The sequence below is a fragment of the Chelonia mydas genome, chromosome 2 (assembly GCF_015237465.2).
Source record: "Chelonia mydas isolate rCheMyd1 chromosome 2, rCheMyd1.pri.v2, whole genome shotgun sequence".
Lineage (NCBI taxonomy): Eukaryota > Metazoa > Chordata > Testudines > Cheloniidae > Chelonia > Chelonia mydas.
In genome coordinates this window covers 83,511,521-83,538,279 of record NC_057850.1, presented here as the reverse complement: position 1 = coordinate 83,538,279, position 26,759 = coordinate 83,511,521, and the positions used below count along the sequence as shown (strand labels likewise).

Here is a 26,759-nt window from a genome sequence, read left to right as displayed (position 1 = left end):
ATCAGTTTTGCGGTTCGCAGTTGCCAAGCACTTGGTCTATAGCTAACGCTTAGGGAGATTCACATTTGACATATGCAGCTAAGCTGCCAATTTTCAGCAAAGGAGCCTGACAGGCCATGTTTCCAGTGCTAATTTATATTTGGCATCTCATTTAAACCCAGGAAAGGTTGATAAAATACAAGTAATGCCAGTGCAGCAAGATTCTGAAAAGGAGATGCTGTTGACCTTCTTTCCATGGAATTATTGAATAAATGTATGTGGTATAAGAGAACTACAGAGTTAATGAAAAATAACTCTAAAAAGCAGGAAAAGCCAGAACTGATATGAGAAATCTATACAGTGCCTATAGAAAAACATAATACAATGTATTTTGGTGGAGGTGATGTCTCAATAGACCATTCATTCAAAGAAACTATTGTACCTCAGCCATTAAATGTGTTTCAGTGACACTTTACAATCTTATTTTACTAAATTTGTGTGAGGCATTTAAAATGACTAAGTTTGTGCAGACATAGACCAGGAAGGTATTTAAATAGCTTTTCAGTGAGAGATGGGACTTACTGATCTTAAATTGTACTTGTTGTTGTATTGGAACAAGTGTACTTATAAAACACAGTGGGCCAGGATCTCAGCTGGTGTAAATTGGTGTGAATCCTCTGGATCTTACTCAGCATGTGAAGCTTGGGGCTTTATTCTGGTGGACAAAATCTAATATAGCGACATGCGCACGAAGTAGTAGATGGACAACGTCCCCTCCTGCTGCAGTCCTACAGATTTGGCAAACTTACAGCCTCTCTATTTTGGCCTCCACAGAGGAAAATAGGGGCAGGAAATAGTGCACACTAATATAAACTGTAATGTAACCACTTTCAATCAGAATACTCAGGTATGCTAATTTAAATATAATTTCTCTGAATACTTGTAAATCAACTTTGAAATTTTGCTGTCTGCAAGTATTCATGAGAGTAAAATTGTATAGCTCTTATTGTTTGAAGAAAATTCATACAGCAAAGGTACAAATATCTTCAAATAAAATGCTTTAAATTTCAGAGAACGTTCATAGAAAATATTTTGCAGTATTAAATTCAAACTACAAATTTTAAAATTACCCTCCCCTTCCCAATATTTAACAATATAAAAGTGTCCTTTTGGAACTAATGGTGGATGACTGTTGCTCTCTTCAGCCCTCCCAGATGCTTTGGGGTACATCTTTGTACAGCTGTCATGCCATATTTTACAAAACTAGTAACTCTGATGTTTTGGCAGTCCCATGGGGCCACAGAATGCAAGGTCTTCAGGAGCCTCAGCTGGTGTAAATCAATGTACCTCCAATGAAGTTGATGGAACAATGCTTACCCCAGGTTCTGGACCACAGTGGGTATATGAGAAGGTATCAGGGTACGATATTGGCAGGACTCTCCATAATAGTACAACCGTTAAGAAGGTCATGGAATCTGGGTACAAGTGCAGAATTCCCCTCCCATTGTGAATCCCACCAGTGGTCTCTTCAGCTTGCATGGAAAGCTTGGGAGGGAGTAGATAGACTACAGTTGCATTGATTTTTATTCTAATGGGGGAAAAAGAGAGCTAAGAACACTAGTACCCTCAGTATGTGGGCACCAAGAAAAAATTTGTCTTCACTATATTCAACTGTTTAATAGCTACAGCAATATTTGATAGTTCCTCATTCTACATAAAGAATCTTGCAAATATTGTGAATACCATAAACAACAGTAAAACCTTCTGTTATAGTTTCCAAGCAGTGAGAATGAACATTTTCATTTGTTCTAAAAACTGATGAAGACATCATCTGTAAAAGTACTACTTTGCCCCTTCAACTTGAGTCCTTCTTGTGCTTACTGGAAGGTCATGATCCAGCCAGTGGACCAAATTTGATGATGAAACCTGGTCACATGCCACCTGAGGCACATTGTGCATACACTAAGAAGACTGGAAATGGAAACTCCCAGGCATCATAATACATGTACATTTTCCAAGCAGCTAATTCTTAGAGGCTGTTCGGGATAATTGCAATGGCCTTGCTCCTACTCCAGTTTAAATAAATGACAAAGTCAGTACTGCAAACTCCAAGTGTTCAAAAAGATGTGCCAGTCTCCCAAAAGATCATGATTTTGACTAAAAAACTATGAGGCTTTATGTAAAAATATACAGGATTCTTTCTATTTGCCTTCTTGGCTTTTAGGGTGCACTTGGTTCACATTTTCACATGTTTCTATGCAATAATTATGACGAGAGAAACTTACTTTATTTGTAATGTAAGGAGATTTTTACCTATTCACATGCTTCTCAGAGATGGGGCTCAAAGAAAATTCTGATATTTCAGATGAAACCATGAGCCTTGACAACACTGCAAAGTTCTCAGTGGTTTCAGTGAGACTCAGGGCCATTGTCTTTCCCCGAAGAGAAAAGAAAAGAAAAGAAATAAGGTCTTACATAAAGTCTTAGTATTTTTGGTAAACCAGAAGTACTGTAAAATATAACTACACCACTAATGCAACCTCGGTTCCTCTAAAGAACCTCCATTACTCTTGTCAAAGGTCACAGGTCTTTTTAATCTTTAGACAAGCTGAACATGTTGTTTTACAGCTAACTTAATTTGTCCAAAGATGTCCTGACCTGCTGGCTTGACTCATGAAGTGATGATATGATACCCAATATTGGTAAGTTTGAGAATCTGTTGGAAGGTATAGTTGATTAGGGCTTGTTTACACAGTGCTATAGTATGTACCAGAGGGGTGTAAATTTTAGTCTGCACAAGAGTGTCATGCACTAACTGGCTTGTGTGACTCTGCTGGTGTGTACTCAAAGTACCCTAGTGTATGTTAATGTCCCATTTCAAACTTTTGTTTCAAACAGGACTATGTTTATGTGCACTAGGGAACTTTTAGCATGCACCAGCAGCGTCAGTGCAAGCTAATTACTGCACACTAAAATTTACACCCTGGTTGTATGGACTAAAGCACTGTGTAGACAAGCCCTTACTCTCCCTATATAAGGCCATTTTTTTTGTCAAGCTCTTGAGAGAAAAATGCCATTTTAAAAAGTTCAGACCAGAAATCAACCAAGAAAAGCTTAGCAGACTCGTATTAGTATATTCACAGTCCCATCCTCTCATTAAAACCAGTGGCATACTAGAAGACCAGTAAATCTTTTCATTTATCCAGCAAAAGCTGCTGAAACCTACAGAAGAATGACTCTTTTATTCAGTTGTGAAGGGAACCAAAAGTCTAACCACAGGAACTACTTAATGTACAAAATTACTCCTTTCCAACACGTATGTATACAACAGGTGTGGATATCTCTAGAGCTAGGTGTGCTTCTGTCAAATGGAGAGAGAGATTTGTGAGAGGGTGTGATTATATATGTTGCCAAATAACAAAATGAACTTTTCAGATATCAGAAGAAAATATTTTTGATTACAAGGATTATTGCAAAAATTAGACCTTTGGTTCCAAAGTCAGACCTGAGGGTCTGAAAAATAGAGCTGCTGACCCTTAAAATTACAGGGAATAGTCTGGTTTTCATTCTTTTAGAAAAGTTTTCTCTGATCCCCTTTGAAGACATTAGTCTAGTGGTATGATCTGTTTCCTTCCCTGTCAGGCACCATAATGACACTCCCTGGGAACTTTATCAGCATTGAACTAGATTATCATATAGCTTACACAAGGGTGGCTCCCTTTAATTCAGTGGAGTTACTCCTAATTCACGCTGGTGTAAATGAGAGGAGAATTAGGGCCATTTTCCTGATGAAACCCTTAAGAGTACACAAAATCTAAGGGGGGAAGATCAGGAGATTTCTCCATAGCTGATGACAAGATTTTATCACTTTGATGTATTTAAAAATACCCTAAGAAACTGACAGGTCAAAGTCCAGTTCAGATTTTTCTGTGCTTCTAGTTTCTGGTATTAAACATCACTGCTGACTGTTAAAGGACAGAATCCACATCTATTAATGGTTCTTAACTAATATCTAATGAGATTCACTTATATTTAATATTATAGTTTAAGCTTTTATATAAAACTATAATTGAAATATTGTGACAATAAAACATATAGTTTTGTCTTGATAGACTATTAGTTGAGACATTCTAGTGGAAAACAAAACTGATTAAGACATTATTTCTACAGCTGTTCCAATACCATGAAGGATTTATGCAAATACCTTAACGTCTAATTCTTCTCTGAAAAGTAACTATAAAAATAGCATTGTGGGGCTCCATGTTTATTATCCCTCATAACAGTTAATATTTAGGTAAATCAGATGTTTTCAAGTCAGTAAGGGCCTGACAGAATTCACCCTGGGGTAGTTAAGAAGCTAGCTGAAGTACTCTTGGAACCATTAGTGATTATTAAGGTTGCGTGTCTGTCACAGAGGTCATGGAAGTCACAGATTCCGTGACTTTCTGTGACTTTTGCGCCGCCGCCCACCCCCTCCCAGCACTTGCAAGGGTCCTGGGCTGCTGCCCGCCTTCCCCTCAGCACCAGCGGGGGTCTGGGACCACCACCCCCAGGCACCCATGGCCCCCCCAGACTGCCTCCCCCAGAGCACCCCCGGCCTGCCAGCCCAAGTTTTTGTTAAGGGTATATAGTACAAGTCATGGACAGGTCATGGGCAATGAATTTTTGTTTACTGCCCATGTCCTGTCCATGACTTTTACTAAAAATACCCATGACTAAAACGTAGCCTTAGTGATTATCTTCAAGAACTCATGGAGGACACGTGAGGTCCCAGAGGACTGGTGAAGGGCTAACATAGTGCTTATCTTTATAAGAGGGAGTGAAGAGGACCCAGAGAATTATAGACCAGTTAACCTAACTTCAATACTTAGAAAGATACTGGAACAAATTACTAAGCAATCAGTTTGTAAACATCTAGAGGATAATATGTGGTATGTAATAGCCAACATGGATTTGTCAAGAACAGACCATGCCAAACCAACCTAATTTCCTTCTTTGACAGGATTCCTGGCCTATTGGATATGGGGAAAGCAGTAGAAGTGATATATATCCTGATTTTAGTAATGATTTTCAGACAGTACCACATGACATTCTCATAACCAAACTAAGGAGATGTGGTCTAGATGAAATTATTAGAAGATGGCTGCAAAATGGTTTGAAAAAAACCATACTCAAAGAGAAGTTATCACTTGTTTGCTGTCAAATTGGGAGGATATCATAGAATATCAGAGTTGGAGGGGACCTCTGGAGGTCATCTAGTCCAACCCCCTGCCCAGAGCAGGACCAATCTCCAACTAAATCATCCCAGCCAGGGCTTTGTCAAGCCTGAGCTTAAAAACCCCTAAGGAAGGAGATTCCACCACCTCCCTAGGTAACGCATTCCAGTGCTTCACCACCCTCCTAGTGAAAATGTTTTTCCTAAGATCCAACCTAAACCTCCCCCACTGCAACTTGAGACCATTACTCCTTGTTCTGTCATCTGCTACCACTGAGAACAGTCTAGCTCCATCCTCTTTGGAACCCCCTTTCAGGTAGTTGAAAGCAGCTATCACATCCCCTCTCATTCTTCTCTTCCGCAGACTGAACAATCCCAGTTCCCTCAGCCTCTCCTCATAAGTCATGTGTTCCAGTCCCCTAATCATTTTTGTTGCCCTTCGCTGGACTCTCTCCAATTTTTCCACATCCTTCTTGTAGTGTAGGGAAGTGGGAAGAGAGAGAGCTCTCTGCAATGTGAATCAGGCTGATCAGGGACTTGAAGTTGGATCTTCCTTATTCCTGGAGAGTGCCTTAACCATGGTTTTATCGAGTCAGTCGCTCGCGCTCTCTCTCTTGTTGGAGCTGTTCCACTTTGTATAAATAAATAAATAAATAAATATTCATTGGGCCCAAGAAAGACTGACTTTGTCTACGATGTAGCAGTTAGGGCATTCAACTGGGGTGTATGAGACCATATTCAAGTAAAGCACTACCTGATTCAAAGCAAGGACTTAAATCTCTGTCTCCAGCATCCCAGGTGAGTGAGCAAAGAACTAGGCTATTAACTATTCTGGAGAGGATCTCACCCTATGTTTTTCACAAAGAAATTCAAAAGGTCTAGCTTTCATTCCCATGCAGGATGAAAACAAATGCTGAAATGTCAAAATTAACACATGCTTAGGCACTCTTCAAACCCATGTATTATTGAAAAGACAATAAAACCCTGGGTTAATCTGTATTTGGCTACTTCAATGTTTTCATAATGCAGGTGATAACAGCACTGAAGAGCTTGTTCACACAATATTGTTTCATTATGTTAGCCTGTAATATGGAGATGTTCTGATGTTAATACAGATAAGCACATTAAAAACAATTAGGAAAAAAGTGAAAGTGTCTGCACAATAACAGAATGATGTTCAGACGTTGGGTTCTGCTATTAAATGATTAATTGAAATTACAGTCAATTAATTACAGTTGAATTCTGTGCTGCATTATACACCCATTGACTTAGCTGCTGTTGCATGGAGTGTAGGTTGGCGTGGAACTTGACCTAAGGTCTAAAGTGTGTGTATGGGGGGAATCAAACACACAGGCAAAAAGGGGTATATTCTATATAGACAGATACAAGAAGATCCTAACATTTTTCCCTTAGATTGGTTTAACCTAGTACACTGCCACATTTTGCAACAGATACTGCATTTCTTCACCATACATTCCTATTGCTATTGCTACAGAGTCCTGCCTTCCATGTGTACCTGTGTGTGTGATGGGAAAAGCGAATGGTGCATTGGATATCTGACCTGATGCTGCATTATTTACTTCAAAAGGCTCTGTTTAGTTCCTTTACTTCCAGGGAGGAAGAAAAAAGTAGATGTTGCACTTCTAAGGCTGGATCCACTTTGCCATTACTATTCAGCACAGAACTACATCAGCAGCATGTTTTCAAAGATGCTTTGTTGTTAGCTAGCATAACCAAGCTGCAGAAAATACATGTCGACATTAAGGTAAACAACCCTTCATTCTCCCTAAGAACACCTGTCAGCAGAGGATGTTTAAAGGACTCTGCCTTGGAATGTAGGGCTTGTATATTTGGCGAGTTGTCACAAAGGTAAGTCTGCTTTCCAAAACAGTAGATTCTTCCTTGAATTTCGACTGCAAACATTTTTCTGCTGTGAATATAATTGGCTGCAACCCTAGATTGTTTGGATTTGAGTCCCATTACAGATATTAGGTCTAATCCAAACAAGATGGGTCCTGAAACTACAGAATCATGTATTGCACTGTTGGCATTTCTTAGCGTTGTTCGTGACAGTGACGTGATGAAAGGTTTTCTGTTCAATAGTCGGAATGTAAACAAAAATTGTAGGAATGCTTTTTAAATCTTGGATAACGTTTATATGGGGGTTTTGTGAAATGGACTCTGTAAAAAATAAAGGGCCATGCAATGAAACTAAATAAAACCTGAGTCTTTGCCACTAATAACTAAGATTGAAATGAAGCTAACTTTCCAATGTGTTCTGAAAGCCTCTACTAAGAGGTGTGGGTGAGACCCAGGTGAGAATTAGCTGTTTCATGTGTTGTGCAGGACAGTATATTTGACACCTTAGAAAAGGTGCATGTGGAAAAGCAATTGGTACCCAGGGATATCATGAGATTGTGCCTCATTTACGTGGCATTTTTCTTTTGCATGTTTATTTAATTGCTTCATAAAAAAGAGGGAAACCTGAAGAACATAGTATAAGGAAACGTCATTTTTAATATGCACTTTTCTTAAACTTGGTTCTCCACATTGATTTATTTTTTATTTATTTTATTCTTTTGAAAATATATTACATTTTGTTTGTAAAATACTGGTGACTTTAGGGGCATGGTTGTCCAGGTCTCCATTGTGCACGGAAAATCAGAGAAATCATCCCAGTCTTGGCTTCAACAAAGTCCATTTATGGTAATAGTGGTTAGGATCTTAGAATGAGCTTCATTTCTACAAGTTTTAGCCATGGTGGTTAGGGCACTAATGTTTCTTTCCTTCGATAGCAATCAGTTGTCCCACTTAAAGCCTTTTGCATTAGGCTACTCGTGACATGTTGGCTTTGCTGCCTTCTACTATCCCAGGACACAAGCAGATTCAGAAAGATGGAGGAGGTTTAGCTCATTTTCTAATACCTTAGCCTTAAACCTCATCCGGTTTCAGGGATGCTTGCCCTAATGCCTGGCCTGCTTGTAGGTTTCAGTTGTTGACAGTAGGACCATTCTGCTGCTAAGGACTAAAGCTCTGCTGCGTTTCTAATGTTTTCCTTGGTAAAGGAAAACTCAGGCTATTACATGGGTCAGGTGTTAAGGCCTTTGTGGAAATAGATTTTCTCTTTGTTTCAGGTAGAGCCCCGTAAAATAGCCAGCCAGTGACTTCCTATCTCTAGCCTTGAGGTTGGAAGCCATTGGGAACTTTTTGGGAATAACTTCTCTGCTTTATTTTTGGCTTTATAAATCCTGGCTGAAGCCCTTAAGATGGGTGTGAGATGAAGAAAGTGATGGTGCTCAGTTCATCTGGAACCCGCTAGTATAGGTGACTGACATCTGATGCTACATGTGCTAGCTTTTCATTTTCATTGTCTCTTAAAAAATCTAAACTGAGTTTATAATACTGTGTGTGTTCATCATAACAAATCCTCATTTCATATAAAGTACTGTAAGTGATAAAAAATAGTGGACCTGCGTCTTGCATACTGGTTTTACTCTGGTATAACAAACGCCATGGGCTCGCGTGGCATTACTACTTGTTTACCAGTGTGATCCAAATCAAGCAAACAAACCTGTAGAAGCCTCTTGTTTAAAAACACGTTGCTCATTTCCTGTCGTTACATGCATTAACAAACAGATAGTATTACAAGCTTGAGAGGAAGGTTGGTCTTGTGGCTAAAGCACTGTACCTGGACTCTGCTGCAGATTTCCTGTTTGACTTGGGCAAGTCTTTTCACATCTCTGTGCCTTAGTTCCAGGGGTAAAAGTAACTTAAAGGACTTACCGGTATGCTGGAGTCCTGAGCAGGGGCGGGGCCTCAACCGGAAGGGGCGTGGCCTCAATCAGGAGAGGCGGGGCCTTTGGAGCCCCGGGCCCTTTAAATTGAGATGTAAAGGCCCCTGGCTCCGGCTACTGTAGTTGCGGTTGGGAGCCCCGTGTCCTTTAAATCACTGCCGGAGCCATTTAAAGGGCCCAGGGCTCCAGCTTCAGCTACTACACTGGAGCCCCAGGCCCTTTAAATCACCATCTGGGCCCTGCTTTCGGAGCCCTGGGGTAGCGGCGGTGGGGCTCCAGTGGTGATTTAAAGGGCCCGGGGCTCCCAGCCGCCGCTACCACAGCGGAGCCCCGGGCCCTTTAAATCACCCCTGGAGCCCCAGGGGTCCCGGCCACTTCTGCTACATGGTGGCTCCGGCAGTGGGGCTCTGGGGGCAACTTAAAGGGCCCGGGGCTCCAGCTGCTGCTGAGAGCCCCAGGCCCTTTAAATTGCTGCCTGGGGAAACCGGTCTGTTCCGGTGTACCGGCTCTTGCCGCTATGCTGTACCGGGGTGTACCGACATACTTTCACCTCTGCTCAGTTCCCTTTCTGTAAACGGTAATAGACTTCCTTTCTCCTCCCCTTTGTTTGTCTTGTCAAGCTGTTTGCCATGTCTTCTTAAATTATACACTCTCTTCGTGGCAGAGACTGTCTGTCTCTACTATGTACAGTCACAGCACCTTGCACAGTGTGGCCCTCATCTTGGTTGGGATCTCTAGGTGCTAATGTAATACAGATAATTAATAATAATGCCAAGGAAAGCTGATTAACAGTGGAGGAAAGGAGCTTTAGGGTCTCACTATGATACTTGAATCCTACAGGTTTCAAACTCCCCTAAGCCTATAATCAGTGGCAGGGTGTGTAGTAATTATGGGCAATAACTGATACTCGGTGCCATTTGGAACAGTAAATCAATGATGTTTAGGTGGGAAATGGTTTTATGACCATTGCTATTAAAGAATCGTGCTTTTACTTAATACAAAATGATTTGGTTCAGGAGAAAATATTCTACAAAGGGTAATTTTTCATTATTCAAAGAGTGTAAAGTATACTGAACTATATTGTACATTTTGGCCAGTCATTGAAAATATTAGATTTTTTGATTCTTCTGAGAGGGTAGCAGATTTAGGCAGAGGAAAATGTTTAGAAAGTTAATAGGTCTGGTTTATTTGAGTAGTAATTAATTGGCTATGGCTTTATGTGCAATCTGTTGTCGGACTGGAGCAACTACAAAAGGAACACTCTCTGTGCTAGCTTGGCAAAGATCCTTTTTTAATCATGATGTTAAGAAAGGATATTTTTATCAGTCTTGCAATGTTGTCATGACGCTTTTCCAGCCACATACAAAATCTTTTTGCAGACATTTATTATGATGCTTGATGAAAATTACTTCCCTTTATGCTTTATGCTTCAGCCTACTCCATTGTAAAATGGGCCTAATAATGGTTGCCTATTTCACAAGGGTTTTGAGGCTAAATCGATCAATATCAATGAAGCACTTTAACGTCTTTGGATGGAAGATGCTAAAGTTATCCCCTTAATTATTGCCAGTAGTATTACCAATAAGATCTTGAAGTCATAACTCAAATCCAAGGTTACAAAATGCTAATCATCTCTGTCAGCCATTGGTTTAGATTTCATTTGCTATTAATTTACAATAGTAAACTAAGTAGAAGTTGTTAATTCCTTACCTTGAATAATAGCACTCAGAGATAATGCTTTATTTGTTCAAACAGTTTTATCTATGTAATATAGGCATTTTTAATATTCTTTGGTAACTAATGAATACCTTGGTTCATTGCAACCCCAGTTCAGCAAAGTCTTTGAACATCTACTTTATTTTAAGCATGTGTTCCAGCCTCTTTAGGCCAAGTAAAAGGGACAAGGCATAAAAGGGCCCTAAAATCACCATTTCAGCCATTGGAGGATTCCTCAGTTGTAGGAACTGAGGAAGATGGCCAGAAAAGCCTGCCCTCTGATGACCCCCTCACAAGCCCTGGCAGAGGGGGCTGGAGGTTGGAAAGGTATTATGGAGGCAGGGCCACAGCATTGTTGCTCACAGAGCAGCCCAGGGAGGCTGCTGTAACTTAGACTGGCCCTCATGGCTGTCTGTCATACTGCGGGCCACTCCAGGCCTTCACCAATCCAGAATCAAGAGGATGAACAGGTGGCTTAAAGACACCTTAGTGGCCTGCCCCACTCCTTCCCTGGGCTACAAGTTCTGTTCTGCTACTCTTATTAGCACAGACTCTCACCCTTGCTGTTTTCAAATGTACACAACAAGAGAGGAGACACTGCAGACAATTTCTGTCCTAGCACATCATAATGTGGAATGCCTTAATAAATGAGACTGTTTCTTTAATACTGTATGGTGCAAGTTCTTGGCATTCTATTTTTACCTATCTTTTGTTTGATCATGTCTGTTTCTATAAAGGTCCTTACACTGACATACAATGTTCCTTGCAGCATACTTTGTGTGTGGCCTCCTTCGTGCAGCAATATCTCACTGAGCTAATGAGAGAATTTTTTTTCTGGAATACCATGGCAGCATAACTGTTCTTTCTGTAATTAAACAGGTTCATTTCATTGTGTTCGGGAAATTTCTGAAAAAATGGAAATGCTGTCAAAGATGTCTGATTGTGGGGACCTTAACAACTAAGCGTATCATTTAGTAAACAACCTGTAGGCCATAAATAGGTATGTGATATATTTCCCTACCATAAAAGAATTTCAAATTAATTCAGAATTGCCAGAGGAAGTCATTCATTATTTGCGCTGTAACAAATTTCTAAGTAGTTTTTCTCCTAGGGGCAAATCCAGCCATTCCTTGTATGGACATTGTGGTTCCACTGAGTCATGGGAGTGTCCGATTTGGGTCTCCATGCAGAGTTGTTTTTTCCAGCTCCATGGTGGGTTCATTCTACACCAGAGAATGAGTTAAAGTTGGGGCAAAGTGGGGGCAGGCTTGGTGGATCTGCAACTATTCAGATCCTACTGCCATTCTGTGACCTACTGAGGAGAAGATTCTATTTTTCCCACTGTCCATAACCCTGATACCAAACCCGCTCATATGAAGACTAAGGCTTTGCCCTTTGGTAAATAAATGGGACAAAATCAAATCTTTAGCCATAGCCAATAGCACCTTTTTTAGTGTCAAGTGAGTCAGTGGTATGATGGCAATATGACAGCTATAAGCATGTGAGAATATCCTGTAGCTGCAAGTCAAGTAGAATTGTATGTAGAACCTGCTCTAAGGGTTAAAGCCTAGATGGAAATAATGTAGTGTGGGATGACTCATTTCTTCATATGTGATCAGATGTAAGCATCCCTGGCAGATAATCTGGTCTCGCATTGTACAGATTACAAAAACTATCTATTTTTGGTAATATCCCTGTACTACAGTGTACACTCAGACATGTGTTTCAGCCTTGTAGGACAGATTTATTTGCATTTTTAATTCAGAGGGATCTCATTGTCTTTATCCCTAAGACTCAGAAGCTAAAACACATAGAGTCTTGTTAGACTTGTAATTTTAACAGGCATTATTTTTACTGTTCTTTCAAAGGGGATTGAATTGAATGGAAGAGATTTTGTTGAGGAAGCCCATCCATGCAGCTAAAATAAAATGGGAATGACCCTATATTTTGTCACCATATATTTTTCAGTCTAGACCTTGGCAGGAGAATAACTTTGTTATATGAGAGTAGCTTATTAAATGTAAATATCTTCAGCCTTCTCTGTCTATGCAAGAGCAGCATATTGGAAAGCAGTTAATGAACAGAGATAAAACTTAATTAGACAAAAGGAGACAAGAATGACATTGGGAATGTCATTGAAATGTCAATATGTTCTGGCACTTGTTAGTGGTTAGTAGGAAGCCAGTATATTTCAGAGCCTAGTAAACCCTGACATGAGGGGAGCTGCAAGCTGTTGGTTCAGACTAGTTCAAATATTAAGGCCTGCAGAGAATTGAGTGGTCATATTAAAGCTTCTATTGGGTGTTGGAGGATGGTGTGTTAGATTCATAACCATTCAGATAACCAATCTGTGTAATCATAGAATCATAGAAATGTACGGCTGGAAGAGATCTCTAAAGGTCATCTTATCCACCTCCTGTGCTAAGGCAGGGCCAAGTATATCTACTAGATAGGGTGATCAGGCATCCCGATTTTATAGGGACACTCCTGATATTTGGGGCTTTGTCTTATATAGGCACCTATTGCTCCCCATCCCGATTTTTCACACTTACTCTCTGGTAACCCTACTAGACGATCCTTGACAGGCATTTGTCTAACCTGTTCTTAAAAACCTCCAATGACAGAGATTCCACAATCTCCATTGGAAGCATATTCCAGATCTTAACTACCCCTACAGTTAGAAAGCTTTTCCTAATATTTAATCCTAAATCTGCCTTCCTGCAGATTAAGTCAACTACTTCTTTTCCTATTTTCAGTTGACATGGAGAACAATAATCACTGTTTTCTTTATAACAGCCCTTAACATATTTGAAAACTTATCATGTGCCCCCTAAGTCTTCTCTTCTCTTAAGACTAAACATGCCCAGTTTTTTTAACCTTTCCTCGTAGGTCAGGTTTTCTAAAACTTTCAGCATTTTTGTTGCTCTCCTTTGGACTCTTGGCAATTTCTCCACATCTTTCTTAAAGTATGTAGCCCAGAACTGGACATAGGACTACAGCTGAGGCCTCACTAGAGCCAAATAGAGTGGGACACTTACCTTCCACCCCTCCACCCTGTCCTACATACAATACTCTTGTTAAGTATCCCGGAATGATATTTGCCTTTTTTTGCAGCAGTATCATACTGTTGACTCTTATTCAATTTGTCATCCACTATAACCCCGAGATCCTTTTCTGCAGTACTATCACCTAGCCAGTTATTCCCTAATCTTTATTTGTGCATTTAACCTTTTTCTTCCTAAGTGTAGTACTTTGTCTTTATTGAATTATATGTTGTTGATTTCAGACCAATTCTCCAATTTGTCAAGATCTTTTAGAATTCTAATCCTGTCCTCCAAAGTGCTCTAGCAACATTGCCCAGCTTGGTGTCATCTACAAAATTTATAAGCATCCAAGTCTTCAGTGAAAATTATTGAATACCTGTAGTACTAAACCCAAGACAGTACCTGCAGGACCCCACTAGATATATCCCCCCACTCTGATGGTATACCATTGATAACTACTATTTGAGTATTGTCTTTAAACCGGTTTTGTACCTATCTTCTAGGAATTTCATTTTAACCACATTTCCCTAGTTTGCGTATGAGAATGTCACACGGGGCTGTGTCAAAATCTATATACGTCACATTTACTGCTTTCTCCTTATCCGCTAGGCCAGAAACCCTGTTACAAAGGTTGAATTTGATGGCATGGGAGTTCCCATCAGATTTAGATATTGTCCCCCCACCACCAAATTAATATTTTTTTCAAGATATCAAGAGTAATCTCGTCCATTCTTGGCATGCTTGAATAAATTGGTAAATAGGCCTAATGGCCTGTGATGGGATGTTAGATGGGGTGGGATCTGAGTTACCCAGGAAAGAATTTTCAGTAGTATCTGGCTGGTGAATCTTGCCCATATGCTCTGGGTTTAGCTGATCGCCATATATGGGGTCGGGAAGGAATTTTCCTCCAGGGCAGATTGGAAGAGACCCTGGAGGTTTTTCGCCTTCCTCTGTAGCATGGGGCACGGGTCACTTGCTGGAGGATTCTCTGCTCCTTGAAGTCTTTAAACCATGATTTGAGGACTTCAATAGCTCAGACATAGGTGAGGTTTTTCGCAGGAGTGGGTGGGTGAAATTCTGTGGCCTGCGTTGTGCAGGAGGTCAGACTAGATGATCATAATGGTCCCTTCTGACCTTAGTATCTGTGAATCTGTCTATGAATCTATCTAAATGTGATTTACAGATCACAGCTAGATGTCTAATAGTACAATTGCAGGGAACTTCTCAGGTTCTAAATAAAGCTGTCCTTTCTGATAGCAACTGGTTATTGAAAAATACTGGGGCATTTTTCTGAAGGCAATCAGTCTTTTATTTTTCTTTGTTTTATCAATGTTTTGCTTGAGGACACTTTTTTATATTAAGTGCTGTGTATCAGAAGAATAGATAACTATATAGCATGTCTCAGTAAAAGAGAATAAAGTTGAAAACACAACTGTGAGCTGCATAATAGGATAGTGTTTTTTAAACTACGGTACATGTGATTTGTATTTTCTGGACTCAGATCCATCTTTATGATGCAAAGTTTGGAAAATTCTTATGTGGCTTTTCCAAATATATTTGTGTAATGTGTGATTCTTCTCTGAAAAATGGTCCTCTCAAAAAGACAATGTGAGGTTCCATTATGTATTGTTCCTTGCTGACCTCCAGTTTACAAGAGGACTTTTAGAAATGTTAGACCTGCAGACTCTGCCTGGGTTCTGGAAGTCAAGTTCTGTTCTTTTTTTCTTGTGCTTCATCATTTTCTTCAGATTTATGCCTTTAATCACACCAGGGCAAGTCCACTGAGTCAGATTCTCCATTCCTTCTTTCCTACACTGAGGCCAGGGAAGAAGAGGGGAAAAGATAGCTTTATGCCATTTTTTTAACCTGGCCCTGGCCCCCTGTGCCAGCTTGTAACAGCTCTTTATCAGCTGTGATGCTGGCATAGACAGCAGAGTGCCAAGTACTCCAGCCACATACCCTCCTTTTCCCCAGCCTACCCCAAAATAGCCCTTTCACCAGGGACCAGACATAGAGCTATTTAGGTGGGTATACACTGAGTATTCTGTAGGTGCTATTTACATTCCCATTGAACTAATGGAATGATTTTCACCAGTTACAAAGTGTTCCTTGCCAAGGTGCTTGAACACTGCACAGTTAAAAGTCAAAACTATGACAGAACCTCAAGGTCTGTTTGGTCTACTTTGTGATCACATTGGTATTCACATGCATTTCCATGCCACTATTGTAGAGGAAGAGCACAGCCACTTTTGTGCCTTTGAGACCCAGGTAGTCTTGAAGTAACTTAATAGCAGAAATCCCATTGACTTTCAATGGAATGTGTGTACTAAAGGCTTGTCTACACTCATTGCTGCAGTGATTATAGCGCTTAGTGAAGACACTGCCGACGCTGATAGGAGTTTAACTGTGTCGCTCAGGGGTGTGGAAAATCCCCAGTTATACTGACCTAAGTTTGGTATAGGCAAAGCCTTTAGGCAGGGCAAAGTCTCTTAAACAGGCCCTTTGGAAAATCCCAGTTCCCTCTCTATCTTTCATTAGAGCCCAATTCATTTTAGATGGGACCAAAATAATACTTAAAGGCAGTTCTCACAATAGAAAGATAAAGGCAGTTCTCACAATAGAAAATAAAAGTTAGTTTAAAATGTATGTCTTCATGGGGTTTAAGACAAAATCCTGAGAGTGGGCTATAGAACATGAATTATACAAGATGGTAGAGGAAATCAGATTGTTATCAAAGAGTTGTTCTTGGCATTGCCTATCAACCTATTCATAAATGATCTGGAGAAAGGGGTAAACAGTGAGGTGGCAAAGTTTGCAGACGATACTAAACTGCTCAAGATAGTTAAGACCAAAGAGACTGTGAAGAACTTCAAAAAGATCTCACAAAACTAAGTGATTGGGCAACAAAATGGCAAATGAAATTTAATATGGATAAATGTAAAGTAATACACATTGGAAAAAATAACCCCAACTATACATATAATATAATGGGGGCTAATTTAGCGACAACTAATCAGGAGAAAGATCTTGGAGTCATCATGGATAGTTCTCTAAAGACGTCCACGCAGTGTGCAGCAGCTGTCAAAGCAAATGGGATGTTAGGAATCATTTAAAAAGGGATAGAGAATAAGACGGAGAATATCTTATTGCCCTTGTATCCATGGTATGCCCACATCTTGAATATCGCCTACAGATGTGGTCCCCTCATCTCAAAAAAGATATACTGGCATTAGAAAAGGTTCAGAAAAGGGCAACTAAAATGATTAGGGGTTTGGAACAGGTCCCATATGAGGAGAGATTATTAGGACTTTTCAGCTTGGAAAAGAGGAGACTAAGGGGGGATATGATAGAGGTATATAAAATCATGAGTGGTGTGGAGAAAGTGAATAAGGAAAAATTATTTACTTGTTCCCATAATATAAGAACTAGGGGCCACCAAATGAAATTAATGGGTAGCAGGTTTAAAACAAATAAAAGGAAGTTCTTCTTCACTCAGCACACAGTCAGCCTGTGGAACTCCTTGCCTGAGGAGGTTGTGAAGGCTAGGACTATAACAGGGTTTTAAAAAGAACTGGATAAATTCATGAAGGTTAAGTCTATTAATGGCTATTAGTCAGGATGGGTAAGGAATGGTGTCCCTAGTCTGTTTGTCAGAGGGTCGAGATGGATGGCAGGAGAGAGATCACTTGATCATTACCTGTTAGGTTCATTCCCTCTGGGGCACCTGCATTGGCCACTGTCGGTAGACAGGATACTGGGCTGGATGGACCTTTGGTCTGACCCAGTATGGCCATTCTTATGTTCTAAGTTTCTGATTAAACATCCTCCTCTTTTGTAGCTCTAAATAAACCTAATTATGAACATTTGTTATAAAAATGTATTGACATTTGATGAAGGATACAGTATTTTGTTTCCCCTATCTGCATTGATGTCATTGTGTGTTTCCAAGGAAGCTTGTCAAAAGGCTTTTCTTTACATAGACCACAGGGAACTTCCACACTTGAAATAAAGGAAACAAGATCTTTACGTATTTTCTAATTAACCCCCCTTTTATCTTTCTAATAAGTGCATCAGCACCTTTCTAGTAGCAGAACTTAATTAGCACCTCACTCAGTTTTACTCAAGGTGATTTAGTCTTGTATGTAATAGCACACTCCTGAATAACAGATTAATACTGAATACCACATTAGCAATTACCTATAACTGTGTTTTTTAATCTTTTTTCAGTTGTGGACCCTTAAATTACAAATGGAGGTGCAGATGCCTTTGGAAATCTTAGACATAGTCTGTGGACTCCCAGGGATCTGCAGACCACAGGCTGAAAACCACTCATCTATAAAACTGCATCAAATAAAATTAATATTGTACAAATTGGTCACATTTATTACACTAACCAAAAGCCATTAAAATTACAAGAAAGATAATACATACTCAGAAAAGAAGTTTGAAAAGCTATCCCAGCATCACTTTAAAAAGGCAGGAGGATCATAAACAAGGTGCACTAATGATAACACCAAGAAAATTCTGACAATGTAAGGGGAAAAACTCTCAATTTCTTTTCTTGATGATTAACTTCTTCAGTACCTGGAAAGATAATGGAGCAAATAATTAAGCAATCAATTTACAAACACCTAGAAGATTATAAGATAAGTAAGAGCATGGATTTGTTAAGAACAAATCGTGTCAAACCAACCTAATAGCTTCTTTGACAGGGTAACAAGCCTTGTGGATAAGGGGGGAAGTGGTAGATGTAGTATATCTTGACTTTAGTTAGGCTTTTAGTATTGTCTTGCATGACCTTCTCATAAACAAACTAGGAAAATAGAACCAAGATGGAACTACGATAAGGTGAGTGGAAAAGTGGTTGGAAAACTGTTCCCAGAGTAGTTATCAGTGGCTCACAGTCAAGCTAGAAGGGCATATCAAGTGTGGTCCCACAGGGATCAGTTCTGGTTCTGTTCAATATCTTCATCAATGTTTTAGATAGTGGCATGGAGAGTACACTTATAAAGTTTGTGGACGATACCAAGCTAGGAGCGGTTGCTTTGGAGGATAAGACTAAAATTCAAAATGATCCGGACAAATTGGAGAAATGGTCTGCAGTAAATAGAATGATATTAAATAAGGACAAATGCAAAGTACTCCAATTAGGAAGGATTAATCAGTTGCACACATACAAAATGGGAAATGACTAGGAAGGAGTACTGCAAAAAGGGATCTGGGGTTCATAGTGGATAACAAGCTAAATATGAGTCAACATTGTAACACTGTTGCAAAAAAAGCAAATGTCATTCTGGGATGTATTAGTAGGAGTGTTGTAAGCAAGACATGAGAAGTAATTCTTCTGCTCTACTCAGCACTGATTAGATCTCAACTGGAGTATTGTGTCCAGTTCTGGGGGCCACATTTCAGGAAAGATGTGGACAAATTGGAGAAAGTCCAGAGAATAGCAACAAAAATGATTAAAGGTCTAGAAAACATGACGTGACAGGGCAAGGCCAGATGGCTATAGAAAAGTAGTGGGAGATAAATATATTAGCTCCAGGCTAAACAAACCCCTGGTACCAGGATAAGCGAAATGGCAGCTGCTCCAGGTCAATTAAGACACCTGGGGCCAATTAAGAACTTTCCAGAAGGTAGGGAGAAGACTAGGTTGATTGGGACACCTGAAGCCAATCAGGGGCTGGCTGAAACTAGTTAAAAGCCTACCAGTTAGTCAGGTGGGTGTGCATGTCAGGAGCTGTGGGAGGAAGTTGCGCTGTTGGAGAGACTGAGTAGTACACACCATATCAGGCACAAGGAAGGAGGCCCTGAGGTAAGGGTGAAGTGGAGCTTGAGGAAGTGAGGGCTGCTGTGGAGGAAGTAGCCCAGGGAATTGTACATGTCATGTTTCTAAAAGGTCAGCTACCATAGCTGATACTATTAGGGTCCGTGGGCTGGAGCCCGGAGTAGAGGGTGGGCCCAGGCTCCCCCGCCCACCCCCTGATTAATCACTGAGACTGGGAGACAACAGAGACTGTGCAAGGAATAACTCCTCCTCACCTCCCTCGCTGGCTTATGATGAAAATGGCTCAGTAGACTGTAACCCTTGTCTCTAGAGAGAGAAGGGTTACGTGGAGGGTCACAGTGAGCCTCTGAGGCTAGCGAAATCTGCCAGGAAACGCGGGACCCACAGAGGCAAGGACAGCGCTTTGTCACAGGGAAGATTGGAGAAAAAAAATGGCTTTGTTTAGTTTGGAGAAGAGAAGACCGAGGGGGGACATAAGTTTTCAAGTACATACATGATTGTTACAAGGAGGAGGGAGAAAAAAAAATTCTCTTTAACCTCTGAGGATAGGACAAAAAGCAATGGGCTTAAATTGCAGCAAGGGTGGTTTAGGTTGGACATTAGGAAAAACTTCCTAACTGTCAGGGTAGTTAAGCACTGGAATAAATTACCTAGGGAGGTTGTGGAATCTCCATCAATGGAGATTTTTAAGAGCAGGTTAGACAAACATCTGTCAGGGATGGTCTAGATAACACTCAGTCTTGCCTTGAGTGCAGGGGACTGGACTAGAAGACCTCTCAAGGTCCCTTTCAGTCCTAAGATTCTGTGATGGGCAAATCTTAAGCACACTGTAGAAAGTGTGACGTAAGAAAATAATGTTGCTTTTGCCTATAGAGGAAAGAAAAAACAAACAAGTACAGTCAAGCAATATAAGAATAAAGATGGTGAGCATACAGAATGTGCCCTTGTCTCAGACACATCAGTCATTCTTCAAATTCTTTAATCATGGAGGACAATTCATTTCATTTTGTAGGATTACATTCCAAAATACTGCGGTTGCTAGTCCCTATAGCCTCTGATATCTCCTAATTACCAGGATTTTATATTTTACTTTTTTGTCCAAACAGTTTTCAGAATCTGGTGATTTTAATAGATCAACACATACCTGAATAGTGAGATTAAACTATGAATAACCCTCTGATGGAAAGCTCTAAAGTAACTGTTGCTTTCAACATGATTTGTAGATGAGGTTTGAGGAAGTTAATTTCATGTGCTTGATACTTTCCCTTGAAATATTAACTAGTTATACCCACATAAACAGAAACGTCCCATATAGTTGTGTATCTGCCTATGCCAATTCAAGTGATGTGTGGTGTTTATGAAACTATCCAATGTGATGAGGCCATAACATACCACTTATAGAAAAGTGAAGGTAGCTACTGGAGATTTTATAATGTGCACCTTACTACTTTTTCCTCAGTTTCTTCCTATTTTATTCCATTTTCCAGAGTTGCTCCCCAGAGTATCTCAATTTGTTTCTCTGAGAGTGAAATGACTTTTTTTATTGAGATAAATAAGAATGCAGCCAGTTGACTCTCCAAGAATGTTGTTTGAGTTATTTTCTTGCCATGCTGTTTGCAACTCAAGCAAAATCAGCATGAGCCTAAAAGCAAGAAAAAAGTGTCTTTAAAGAATATGATTCCAGTCTATGTAAATTGGAACTGAATTGTTTTGTTCTTTCAGTACCCTACTTACCCTGCACAAAAGTCCAGAGCCTTAATCTCTTGCTTTGTATCAATCTAGCAGCATAAAACAGGTTTAACTGTCTGGTTGGGGTTTTCTTTAGCACTGGGGAATCCCCAAGTGGACTAGAGCCAGCAAAGTCACGTGTAGGTCGCTCCCTCTCCTTATCCCAGCTCCCATACAGGATGCATGTTGGGGGAGGGCAGCAAAGCCACAGTGCTGTTGCAATCCTTGGTTTGTATCATATTCTTATTGGGTTCATGACTATCTGGTGCAATTTAGAGCTCCTGGCCTGCCTCATGGAGTGGGAGCAGAGGCAGAGAGTAAAGGTCTAAAGTCACCTTTGCTTTCCCTCACCTCAGTTGTACCAAGACCATTGATTTATACAGAAAGCTATAATCTGTACTAAGCAACAGAAGATTCAGAACATTGCAACTGCAATCTTTCATTTGGCATATCTGTATGTTAGGATATTGAGAAAATTCCCCGTGTTGGACTGACAGGATGTTCCTACCCCGATGTATAGCGTTCCTAATAATGGATGTACGTCTCTAAAGATATTCTATACTGGGACAAATGCTGTGCTGGATTATACGCAGATCGACAGCACTCACATTCAAGCCACTTGGAATAAAATTTGAACAATTTGAAATATAAAATACTGATAATGTGAGGTACAAAGCATGCGACACATCACCAACAACTGCCCTATTTATGCTAACAGGATCCACCTACCTAGTCTAGAAGCATTAGGATCAGGTATAGCAACTGGGAGATGAAAGCCAGGGAGGAAAGGACTGTGGTGCCTCATATTGCCCTAACCTCAGATGTCTTTTCCAGTTGTGTACATTTGGGGATGAAATGAGGCCTAGCCACGGGTGAGCTGCAAACTCTTGGCCATCTGGGATTCACAAGGAGAGAGGTTCAGCATAGCTTGCTCACACTTACTCTTTATATGAGTTGTGGAGAAAGACTGAGGAGCAAGCAAGAACTCTCTCTGCTTCCCAGTGGGGTCCTCCCAACCCAAGGAAACACCTGTGACTGAAGCCCTGCATCCTTTTAAGATTGATGGTGGGCTGCCGTAAATAGGAAATGATACATGAACTGAAAAATCTTCCTGTGCTAAGTGCACAGCTACTGCTTTGCAATCAGAGTTTATTTGTGCCTATGTTAATCTTAGGCACAGAACTCACCAAGCACTGGAGGGGGAAAAACAAGATTTATTGGATAATTTTCCTTTCGTCTGGTCATGAACCCTTCCCCTACTCCCAGTTAGGCAGCTGTCTGCAGAGAAGGCCCGATCCAAAACCCACTGAATTCAGTGGAAAGACCATTGATAATGAAAATAATAGATGCTATACAAATTGACTAGAAAGAGAATTGTAATAAATCTCAAATGGCCTTTGAATGGTTATTTCCAAGCTCTGAGTAGTTTTTCAGATGGCCCTTTTTGTTTTGAAATTGTCTGTAAAAGTATGTGAATATTTTCAGTATGGAATACTGTAATTTTGTAAGAGTTGGGCTTGGGCAGGTGAGCTTTGGTTTTGGCAAAACCCTCAGTTGTTTTACTTTTGCCTTTCCAGTGACAACTAAAACGACTCATGGTTTTGCTTCAGAATTTGTGATCTCTGATAATATCTGTTTTACACTTTCCAAATTTCCCTTAATCATTTGCCACATTATCACGCTAAACTGATCATCTCTTTTCCCCTTTTGATAATTCCTGTTCTGCTCCTAGGACAATGAGATTAATGAAGTGTATCAACCCTTTCTCCTGTTCCACTTCTACCTCTTTCCCCATTCCTTATCCACCCTTGTCTCTATTTCTCTTGTCCTGCTACTATTACTCCTTTCCCCATCACCTCCTCTTCCCCAGTGTTGCCCCTTCCCTCATATTTACTCCCTTGTGTTTTAATTTCCTTCTACTCTGGTATTTCTGTGTATCCCACCCTGGTTTCATCCCTTCTCTGCCCACGGTGTCTTGATCTTCCACCTTTGTTTTCATTCCTTCCATCTTTTGTTTCCTGGGTCCTGGGAAATAGGTTGTTGGAAACTACAGGTGATGTTCTTAACCTCCTACCTGAGGCACTGGGAGGGGCACCTGTCGGAGGAGCAGACTCTCTCTATCCCCTTTGAGTAAGTCACTGAGAAGGAGTTATGCAGAGTAAAGGTAACTTTTCATCTTCCTCTGAGGTACTGGCATGTGGGGCCTGAGGACTAAGCCGTTGGCGTCTTATTTTGCTAGGCCTGAGCAAGACCCAACTTTCACTGTCTGTCACTCTTGGCTCATAGAGGAAAAGTGATAGTATCAAGCATATTTAATCTATCATGGAGATTTACTTCAATATCTGAATCTTTTCTAGAATCTTTTCTGAGTTTGGGTATAAGGAGAAAGAACCAAGAACAGTGTTATGAGTCCAGATTTGGGGTTTCCATTTTGAAAAAACCGAACTCTAATTTTTTTTGCTGGTGGTGAGTTAGCATCCAGGGATATGTGTGATCCCGCTTAGACGATGGCCTTCCATTTCTGGATTAAAAAGCCCCAGATCTAAGCCTTTTTAACAGATTTTTTCTTTTTCCTTTTCTTTCCTTTTCTTTCCTTTTCATACTCATGGCCATTCCGAGGAGGAGAAACTCCCTCCTTTTTCAGTTTTCCAACAGTGGGGTGTTCTTTTCAGATTCAATGTCTCTTCATTAACTTTAATGATCCACCATTGTCTCTGCCTTGCTAGACAATGGATGGGTATTTGAATTTAAGTTTTGGGAGACAACTGGCTTGGGAGAGCCTCCCTGCTGTGATGTGTACTTAAAATTGTAGCTTGCTAAATGTTTTGGGTTTACAGCGTTGTGTTCTGAGGAAAGTTATTAAAAGTGCTGAAATGAATTGGAAAACCATCAGCTGCATATTATTAAGAGCTTGATTCAACTATGTGAACAGCTATGAAAGCTAATTCCAGCTGGGATCAGTTTTCAGAGAACTCCACCTACACACTCTTACTAGGACACTGAATGACAACTTATTCAACCAATAAAACAAAAGAAAAACATTATAGCAGACCATACTGTCATTTGCTAATTAGACTTCTGCAGGCAGGAGGCTGTTAACTATGGAGGGCTAATTAGCCATTTCATGTGTAGAATACATCACAAAAATAACTTAACTCATGAGTTTTAGCTCACTTTAAAATACTTTTTTTTTTTAGCAATTTTAAAATGTTTTTCTGCACAGTGCTTCTGATGGGTCCATTGGTCATTTGACAGCACATATACACCATGGAATTTTATTCCCAATCAAATATTCCCCTTAAAACCTATGAAATAAAAAAAATTATATATTGAAATGTTTGGAGGAGAACCAACAAGGTCAATAATAATAAAGAAGAAGAAGAAATAACATGAAATAATAGCACTTTATATGGTTGGGTAAGCATTATTATCTCAATATTAAAGATGAGGAAACTGAGGCAAGACAAGGGACTTGCTCAAAGTCATACAGTGAGTCAATAGTAGTGCTAGGAATGAATCACTGTTTCTCGAATTCCAATTCAGTGTTCTATCCATGGACCATGCTGCCAGATAATGTAAGAGAGGGTGTTCTACCATTATCTGTCAGGCTGCCACCAAAATAGGTGAAGTCCGTGAAGGAACAAGATGGAAGCAAGATAAGCAGGATAAAGTTAACCTTGCATAAATTTAACTTTATTATTTAGAATGGAAAGGATATTTGATCATTCAAAAACCCAATACAGGCTCTGAGATATCCTTCTAATCTATTCTTGTCTGTATCTTTCCACCTCAATGGGGCCCACCATCACCTCTCTCCATTCCCCCTCCACTAACAAGATGGTTGCCTTAATCCGATGTACTGAAACCCTGTGTATTATTATGTTTTGTATATTTTACTTTACTCTTGGTTAGGGGTGTGGAAGTTAAAAAATGAAGAAAAAGAAATCAGCCTTGGTAATGTGCTAGATAAAATTCTGTCATTGCCCCCTTCCCTACATTTGAGGGCCACTCTAATTTTGAAAATGATTTAGGCCTTGTCTACACATAAAAGTTATATTGGTTTAACTAACATGAAATCAGTAAAATCTCTGACCTACAAGGTTTCACATAAGAATAAAAGATTTATACAGAGGCTTAGGTACTGTAGTGTTAGGAGCATTAAAAATGCATATGTAGTAGATACCCATTAGTAAACTCACTCAAAGTAGAGTGATAAGGGTAAGCATAGTGTCTTTGCGCTTAAGAGACCGAGGAGGATACACAAATGCAATGAACCATTAATAAAAGTGAAAGACACCTAACGGTCAAAAGGAAATTAACAGACTAGAACAGCACAAATCTAAAAACAGATGGGAGTACAATTTAATATCATAGCCTTATATACTGAGGGACTGAATAATCCAATCAAAATGTTAAACCTCTTGGCAAAACAGCATTGGTCCATAGGCATGCTCTGAGAAACACAGTTACAATAAAAGAGCAGGAAAAACTCCAAACCCTCCCACACTGAATCCAAAGTAAGTAAAAGAAGTAACCATTCTCATGCCCACACATATCTTCCTCCCTCTCTCCCCCCACGTCCTAGTAGATGACTCAGACAGTAAAATGTTAGTATTAGGAGAAATTAAGAGGACAGCTCTGCCTCCTAAATATTTTATTTCTTTTTGATTTATAAAAATGCCTAGGTACAAATAACAGTGCTTTAAAATACATACATAATATACAACCTGAAATAGTGTTGCCATTAGAATATGTTAACCCATCAGCTCTTACGTAATGCTCCAATTTTTTTTGTTTTTTTATGTATAGAATTTAATTATTACAGAGTTCCATCAAGAGCTCCACAAAAGTACTGGGTTTTATTCACCACCCCAGTACTCCAGTTTTACATCAGCATCACTCATTTGAAATCAATGAAGTGCCCCGACATAAAACTGGAATAACAGTGTGGTGATTCCGGACTATTATATCCATTTCTATATCAGTACATCAAGAAGCAAAAATTTTGCTCCTGTTACTTTCTCATTCTCTTTAAGATGCACTTGGTGTCCCCTCTGAAAAGATTTGGGTAAGATTTTCTTTAATTCCATATTTTTTCAGAAAAATAGTGAGTTGGTTCATGGAGGGGAGATCAGCAGCTGTTTGCCTTTCATGTCCAGAGGTATCTAAATCGCCTGTGAAGTAGTTTTGCACATGCTGCGTCTGTTGGGTTGTTTACTGAGCAAGTATTGTTACAAAACTGACTTTTGGATTATAAGGTTAAGCATCTTCTGACTGAACACTGGCCATAACTTGATTTTAGTATGCTGTGTGAGGAACTGTTTGTAGACAGTAACTCCTGTATGTTATGAAGAGGGGTTTGAAAACTATGTTGAAAATGTTCTTCTTTGTCACACCTTTTTAAAGTCATTTCCCCTTTTGTACTACTGTTGTACAATTGCAGTGATGTTCTAGATTAGAACGGTAACACATTAGAATGGCAAACTAGAACATTC

At 39.9% G+C, this 26,759-nt stretch overlaps 1 protein-coding gene across 2 annotated transcripts in view; it reads left to right on the top strand.

Moving 5' to 3' along the window:
• DLGAP1 (DLG associated protein 1) overlaps positions 1–26,759 on the top strand; it is a 605,986-nt gene that overhangs the window by 262,007 nt on the left and 317,220 nt on the right. The window lies entirely within an intron of this gene.